Source organism: Passer domesticus, chromosome 3 (assembly GCF_036417665.1).
Source record: "Passer domesticus isolate bPasDom1 chromosome 3, bPasDom1.hap1, whole genome shotgun sequence".
NCBI lineage: Eukaryota > Metazoa > Chordata > Aves > Passeriformes > Passeridae > Passer > Passer domesticus.
The window spans coordinates 73,993,275-74,001,794 of record NC_087476.1 but is presented as its reverse complement, the minus strand read 5'-3'; the positions used below and the strand labels follow the sequence as shown (position 1 = coordinate 74,001,794).

At 42.3% G+C, this 8,520-nt stretch overlaps 1 long non-coding RNA gene across 1 annotated transcript; it reads left to right on the top strand.

The window, feature by feature from the left end:
* Positions 1–6,288: 6,288 nt before the first annotated feature.
* Positions 6,289–7,975, top strand: LOC135298157 (uncharacterized). The gene is made up of 3 exons (XR_010360152.1): positions 6,289–6,460; positions 7,419–7,567; positions 7,885–7,975. It is a non-coding gene; the product is annotated as an uncharacterized LOC135298157 (long non-coding RNA).
* Positions 7,976–8,520: the final 545 nt, after the last annotated feature.

The following is an 8,520-nucleotide window of genomic DNA, read 5'->3' as shown; positions in this document are numbered from 1 at the left end:
CTGTGCTGGGGCACATGGAGTGGTCACCTGCACTGGCACATGGGTGCTGCAGCAGGGCAGGCACTGATGCTGCTCTGCAAAGGCAGGGGAGAGCTGCAGGGAGTCAGCAAGAGGAGAGGAGACTAACCTAGGGTCTTGCAATCAGAGCTGACCTGATAGACACAGATTAATTTCCCCCTGGAAAGGTAATTGAGATCTCTGCACCTTGGGGATGGTGTTGGGATACTTTCCCGTTAGGTTTGCCAGTCACAGCTGGTAACTGAGGATGGAAACACATGAGAGTGACAGGTCCATTTCCCCTTTGCAGCACAGTTCCTGGCAAGGGAATCTCTAGTCACGGCTGAAACAGGATTTTGTTAAACAATCAAAAAGTCTCAGCAGTAGGTTTATGGGTATCTTCAACAGTAACTAATGAGCACTTAGGTGCCTTAGGTGAACTTAAATGTTCCAGCTAAAAATCTGATTAAAAGCTGAAATAGCCAGGAAGTTATTCTTTTATTTCTCTTCATGGTGAGACAACAAATAGATCTGGAGTTCTTCCAGTCTATTTGTGCTTCAGAATTATTCATTGGATTTCTTCAAGTAATTGACTTTGCAAATCTTCACATGTTCACAATAGCACAGCTGCATATCGCAATTCATGCTGTGGTGTTTAATAGATATAAGACTCTTGTCTTACTGAGTATGAAATCCTGGCATCAGTGAAAGCAAGTAGGAGTTTTGACATTAAATTGAGACTAGGATTGAATCCTAATACAGTCCTACCAAAGCCTTCATTACACTCTCTTATTCATGGTGGTGAGGAAATCTAAATAACGTATGTTGACTGGCAAATACGTGCAACCAGATCTGTTTGAAAGAAAAGAAAAACAACTGCACCCCATCAGTTATTAGTGAATTTTAAGGACTCACACATGAATCAGTAAATTGGAAGATTAAACCTCCTTCCCTGCTACCAGATCACTGCAGGCATTTTCCCTGAACTGCACGTTGCTGACAAGGTTTGGCAGATGGTGAATTATTTTGCTCTTCATGAATATGTTTCATTGGCTGATTGACAGCTGATAAACACTTTTTCTTTATACAACAATAAGTCATATTTTCCCCATTGCTGTATTTATGGAGGCATTGTTTTCCTTGTTTCCAAATGTGACATGGGTTTGTATGGTCTGGACCCTCCCCAAAAGCAGGGTACAGCAAGCTCACAATCACACACTTGCTCTTGAGGCTTTGGAGGGCTGGGGCACCATGCCAGGCATCCCGGACTTCAGGGCTACCCGGAGCTGCTGCAACAGGAATAGCCAGCAAAGAAAATGCAGATGGCTGTAGGCAGTTTTCCTGTTTGCACAGGCCAGGGCTGATGTGTTTGATCTTCGCACCAGGAGATGGCAGGGTCGTGCTGTCCATGCAGCCTTTACCAGCGCTAGTTACGGATCCTATGCCTTTCTAGGAGGGGATTTTAAAGCTCACGATACCAAGCCTCTGACTGGCATATACGAAAAATATACTCTATGTGCTCAGCAGTATAATTAAAGAACCATCACTCTTGAGACTAGCCTGAGTTAAATACACCAGATTCAGACAGCCGCAGGGTTTATGAGAGTGCAAATGAAGGACAAAAATTTCAGTTTACTCTATTTCTCTAGAAACTTCTGTTTCACTTATATTGTTTTTCAGGAACCTAGAAAATTGTGCAATTGATGATGTCAACCCAACTTTTCTCTTGACCCTTCCTACTGCCTTCTCTCTCCCTGTGAGTTTTCCTTTATTAAGGATATTCTGAAAGAGAATTTGATTTTGGTGTTAGTTCTTTTCTTTTCTTTTCTTTTCTTTTCTTTTCTTTTCTTTTCTTTTCTTTTCTTTTCTTTTCTTTTCTTTTCTTTTCTTTTCTTTTCTTTTCTTTTCTTTTCTTTTCTTTTCTTTTCTTTTCTTTTCTTTTCTTTTCTTTTCTTTTCTTTTCTTTTCTTTTCTTTTCTTTTCTCTGTTACAGTCATTGTCAGCACAGCTTTTCTTCCAAGCTCTGAAAGATAGAGGGATGATGAGTTCATGCATGCCATATGGAGGGAATCCTTAACTTGTTCTGCCTACTAAACCACACCTTCTCATTCAGCAGTCACAAAATCATACTGATTAAGAAAATGTTGTTGTCTGTTGCCATTAAGAGAAAATTCTGTTTTGTCTCAGAGAAAAAAAACAAAACTAGGTAAATTATGCTGAGCTCTCATCTAATACAATAGCTTTCCACTGATAAATTTTATAGACGTAGACTATAAAATTTAAAGTGTGAGGTTTGATGGTAGGGAATTTTTGGACTTGTTTTATGTACTGGCTGAGGCCTTGCAAAGTACCTGGAAAGCTGTATTTTTTCTGTTCTGTTATGTATGGATAAGGGGATTGCCATAAAAATGGAATTGTATCTTGCAGTAAATCATTAATCATAGTAATAGCAGTGGCAGTGATTAATTGGTCAGACAAAAAGCGTGTGCCTGACCCATGAAAGTCACTGGAAATGTGATCTGACTTTTTAGCCAATGGCAACTTGTTGCTTTAAATCTGGGAGACCACAGTCTCTGCTGCCTCTATGGACAATGCCCAGACTAGCAAAGGTGGCTGCAGAGCCCATCCTACTTTCAGTGCTAACTTATTCCTGCCTGCCCCAGCTGTGTCCATGGGGTGTTTCAGCATGAAAAAACTCTATTTTACTGGCTGAACCAGCCCACTGCCAGCCCTGATTCCTGCTGCCATAGGTGCTCCGTTGGCTGCCTGCACTGATTCAGGCAGACCATGGGAAAAGATCAGCAACATCTATGCTGGCTCAAAACACACCTGGGCATTGCTTGGAGAGAGCCAAACTAGGCTGACTCTTGCATGCTACAGAGGGCCGGGGCCAGCACGTGGAGCTGTGCTTGGGGCATGTTGTGCAGTGCAAGATGGGGAAGTGCCATGTGCCTCTGACTGATGTCAGACATGATGAGTCTGCAAGATCTGCTGGTTGACTCCTTGAAGACTGGGAGAGACTTGGCCTTATCATGCCTGGCCTGCTTGGAAGGGTGCGGGGTCAAACCAAGCCAGTTGTTGCTGCTTGCAGGACAGCCAGCCAGGCTTGTGCCAGATGTGAGCCCTTGCTACAACAAGCATGTAGGCAGGGTAGCTGGCTCACCACCCACTGACCAACGCTCAGCCTGCCCTGGGAAGAGATCAGCTCCTCCCAGCCAACTCCACTCAGTTTATATACTGGGCACACCATTCCATAGTATGTAATATCCCTTTGGCCAATTTGAATCCGCTGCCCTAGCTGTATCCACTCCCAGCTCCTTGTGTATATGCACTTTGGCAGAGTATGGGAAACTAAAAAGTTCTTGACTTGGGGTAAGCACTACTGAGCGAAAGCTAAAGCACCATCAACATTATCCTCATAGTGACTCCAAAACACAGCACTGTACCAGGTGCTGGAAAGAAAATTAACCCTGTCCTAGCTAGAAACCAGGACACTGGGCAGGCTTTTTCCCCGTCTCCCTCCTCCTTGGTGCCAGAGGGCTTTACTGGTGATGGCTGTCCCATAGTTTAGCTGTGTGAACAACAGAAGAGCATCAGGACAGGAACAACAAGTAGGCAGTGTTAAGTCTCTCTTTGTCAGGAGCCCTGGCTTGTTATTACAGTACACTGTAATAACTGTGCGCTGACTCCGGCTGGGTTCATCAGGCACAGGAAGGACTTTAGTCCTGAGCAGCATGCATGATTTATAGCTGTCACCTTTATATTACCCTGGTGCCAGAGCCTCAGTACCCAGTGGTGTTGCATGCTGCATCAGATTAAATGCAGGGCACAGCTGAACTTCTCTGCGGAGTGACAGACACCAGGGAAGGAGATCTGTGTCAATGTTGAAAACAAATGCTTTCCTTAGTCCAAAGGTTGGTTTTAAACTACCTGCCCAAACAGGTTTAGGCTGGTACCACCAGAGGTATGGTGGCTGGTAAATTGGTACCAGCCAATTTACAGTATGGAAAAAAAATTAAGCAAATTTTGCCCTCTCAAGGATCTTCACTGAAAGTTCCCACGTAAAATAGCGATTTGGTAGCAAGGGCCACAGACAAACCAGCCATAGTTATGACCACCTTGCTTTCAAGTTACTGTATCAGATGTTTTGAAAACTCCATAATTCACTGCTTTTTGGGCCTAGGCCACTTCAAGAAGGGACATGGCTGGTGTCCACTGTTTGAACTATTTGTGCTGACACACAAAGAAGACACACACATATTCAACAACAGGCTTCAAAATCAATGTGTTAACATTATCTCAGACTTTTTTCTCAGCTGCCCTTTCTTTTGTTCCAGCATAGATCCATTTTTGTCAGCTTGTTTCCATCTAATTCAGAGCACCAGGTGGTCTCTGCACCTTTGAAAAGAGCCTTGCAGTGCACTCCGGTAATTGCTTTGCACACCCTTGCATACAGCTGGGGGAAGGCATGGCTCTGGTCAGATGCATTTGTGTTTTTTACAAACTTATGGGAGGTTTAGGGCAGTCAGCAGTCTGCAGAGGCAGCCTGCTTTCTTGATGGCCTGATCATTTTATAAATGCTTCCAGCCAAATGAAAAGAAGAAGAAAGTATTTGCGTGTGGAGGTTTGAATGAGCAAAGACACCGAAACAGAAAACTGCACTTTTGGGGCACTGTGTGCATTTAGGAGCCACCACTCTTGCAGCCCAGGCGTGTTCACAGCAGGGGTTTACCAGAGCAGGCTCTTCAGGCTACAGTCTGGGTCAGGCAGAGTATCCAGCACTCCATGTGTGGGGAGGAGTGTTACAGAAGCACCTGTAGACTTGCTCAAGCACCATAAAGTTATTTTTTCAAGCAATTTCTTAGTCTTTTTAGTCTGTATTTTCCTCTTAAAACCTTATTTCTTTGTTCTTTTCCCCCTGAGATTTTGAAGCTAGGTTTTCACTGTCCCATGTTTGAAACCTGGAGTAACTGTTCTAGAGAAAATGCCACATGTGCTGGCTGTGCTGTTTAAGTAGAAGGCAGACAGGGTCAGAAATGCCAGGTCAGCCTGGGGACTGGCAGTACCAAGTATCATGGCACAGAGAAAAACTGACCATCATGAGCACTACAGAACATCTCTTTGGTAAGAGACTGGCAGCGGTGAATCTGCTGGTGGCATCAGGAGTAAAAGCAACCTGTTACAGGTCTATAAGGTCATGTTCAAGTGCTTCCTAAATATTGCAGGATATAAAAGGGCATTTATTACAGGATGAATCTGGGTAAAGGGTTTTTGGAAGAATTACAGGTAGGGACTGTTCCTTTGCTCCTATTGAAACTCTTGAACAGCAAAATACCTAAAAATTCCAAACCTAATTCCCTTTGAAAGCACAAAGCTTAACCCAGTTTCTGGTGGCTGACCTAAGCAAACCTTGGCTTAGTGACTGCTATGAGTTGAATTAGATGCCTACACCCATGAGGTAGGCACCTAATGTAGGTCTATGAGCCTAAATCAAAAACTTGCCACTTGGTTGCTTTGTGCATCTCACCCTAAGTATTACTCTCAAACACCGCCAGGTTATTTCCAGAGCTGCTGCCAGTGGGCTATTTGCTTGAAGCCTGCTCCCTTGTTACTTAGGTCCAGGGTTCAGGAGAGAGCTGGGGAGGAAAAAAGTGAGTGTGTTCAACAGACCCTTTCAGTGCTATCATATTTAGGTTTTGCCTTCATTTGGAATCCAGCTGGGATGTTTGAAGTCCCCTGTGTGCAGAGATGCAACTCTGGCATTTGGCTGCTCCCTGGGTAATTACACCAGACTTGATCCCAGGGATCTCGGGGAACAGGGCACCACATGCCAACCAGCCATTGAGGGGGTATGTGTGCCTGAAATGGGGCATGTCCACAGCGGGCTGAGACAGCGTGCCCCAGAGGGACTCTGACAGCATGGGGCTGTCTACATGAAACCTATCTACTTCAGTGTCTTTGCTGGCATCCTGGTAAAGCAAGAAGAGGTAATTTTGGACTACAACTGTAAGGCAGGTCTGGGAAGCTGCTGAAATCCTTCTGTCTACACAAGGAAACAGTGCTAATTTGGCAGCATCCCATTTTTAGAGGTTTCTCTCTTGTAAACAGCTGTCTTCCATGTCTTTGGCTAATTTCCTCTGTTCTCCACTGCAGTCAAAACACCATTTAGTTTTGAAGAATTAGGAGCTGCCACTTTGAGGCAATGTCTGGAAGAAATCACTTAAGCAGCAAAAGATCCTCTAACAGAGCTGTTGGAACCGTTACTTCCCAGCAACCTCAGGAGCAAGTTGACACAGCAGAAGTGCCCACGGTACCCTAAAGGTGGGATATAACCTGTACTGCCCTGGAGCTTGGACCAGGGCTGCCTTTCTACTGACTGGAATCAGGGAACACAGGTGCTGCTGCAGAGTTTCCATGGAAGGTGGGAGTAAGTGAAACTATCTGCTGGCTGGGAAAACAGAAGGTAGTGTGACTGCCTCTACTTAAAAGTAATAATATTTGAAGTTATTAGAAGACTGATTGCTGCCTTTGAACACTGCCTCTACGCAGTAAAATGAAGTGGGTAGAAACACAGACAAGCTGGTGCCAAGGTTCTCAGTTTTTTAAACATAGAAATCCTCTTTTTTTGCCAAATAACCAACCCTTTAAAAACAGATATTTTCATTTCCTGAAATGGGACCAAAACCTGTCGCATTTACTTCACATCTTAATTTACGTGTAGTTGTTTCCCTGGGCCACTATATGGATTTCAGTTTTGGAAACTGCTCTTCATGAAAACACTTAAATGTGTGGGGTGAGATTTATCAGACACCTTCAGGACACAGCAACACAGGGATCTGCAGTCATGCTTCAATTAACATTTCTCTCGCGTGTTGCACATTAAACACATTTTAAAGTCTTGTCCTATCTGCATGTTGAGAGCAGAGAAATGACCAGTACTGTGGCTCATCTCTGCCAGATTCAAAAGGAGTTACTGAGTCTACTTCTATGATAGATCTTAAATCAGTAATCCCATAATGAAGCACCAAGGAGAAATCAACAGGTGTAAAGGACCAAACATACTGAGGAGACTTTCCTGACAGACAGTTCAACAGAGTTACTCTTCCTAGAAGAGCAGATGGAGCCATCAGAAAAAGACAGAGGAGTGAAAAGGAGAAATAAAGTTAGACTGTGAAAGGTTGTGTGAAGTCCCACACAAGTAAAGAGAAAACACACGCTTCAGTGCTATCTTGGATGGGGTCCAAAATGCCTTACAAACATGCAGCTAACATAGAATAGTCATGATCTGTTCTGGTTTAATTTTGGTATATCATGTTTAAATTAGTGCACTAGCTCATGTCAAGTGCATGCTCGTAATTCAATTTTGAAAGAAAATTTTATTTTCTGAGAAAGACTTTTAAAATGAATTGCTTATATTTCAGCTTTGTTGACAAAGACAGTTTCAGTTAATGAAAGACTAAACTGGATGCATTAAGAATGAAAGGAATATAAACCATATGCTGTTATGTTTGGTGCACTCAAAACAGTTCTTCTTTCTACTGGATTCCCTGGGACTATTTTCAGACTGAAGGTAATCCATGTATTTGTTTTTGTGCTTTAACAACAGATAACCCAAACAGGTACAGGTTGGAAAAATTGAATGTTCTTGATCCATTTTGAAGTGTCTTTCTGCTAAAAAACTGAGGGTACTAAGACAGAATATCTTATTCTTCACAAGTCAAATTCTAAAATTAAATTAGTTTATATTTAAGGTTGAAACTTGCACTGTCTTGCTGCTTTTCTGTATTTTCATTGAAATTTATGGAATGCATCAAGCCCAGAGTGCATCCTTTTTGAATAAAGAACATCTTGTACTTTACATTGAAGACTTTGGTATTCTTTTCTCAGAAGGCTGCAAACCACTCTTTGGAAGGAGAATTTATATTGGTTTCAACTGTTGCCTATTAACAAGAAGCAGAAGATGTTCAAAGAACTTCATGAACATTTCTCTCAGAAGCAATTTAAATACTTTCATCTTAGGATATTTCAGTTTTACAACAAATGTTGGCCTTGGTTTCAAGAACCTCCAGTCCTTGAACATTAAATTATCAGCTGCAGGGAGTACACATGGTTACAATAAAAAAGAAACATGCACAACATTTATTGTAAGGAAAGAATATCATCCAGTCTGATGTTATTCTTATTCTGGTTTTATGAGAGTAGTGACAAGGGATGGGTAGTTTTGAATGTCTTTATGAATCCCAAAAAGCACTTGCATTTTGTTAGAAAAAAATGTTTTTATACTGTTTGTATTCAAAATTCCTTATATATACCCTAGTTCTTGAAAGGCTTTGAGCAATTGCACCAGGGATATTGCTGTCTTCAGTATAATACATTCTTGACTGGCTCTATTAAAATCAACATTTCATTTATTGTAAAGCTTGCAGTATGTACATTCCTGTTTCTGTTTGAGATAGTGGGAGTATTTTAATCAACCTCAGTGAGAATTTTTATATATGTTAAGGAAACAGATGAATTCCCTTT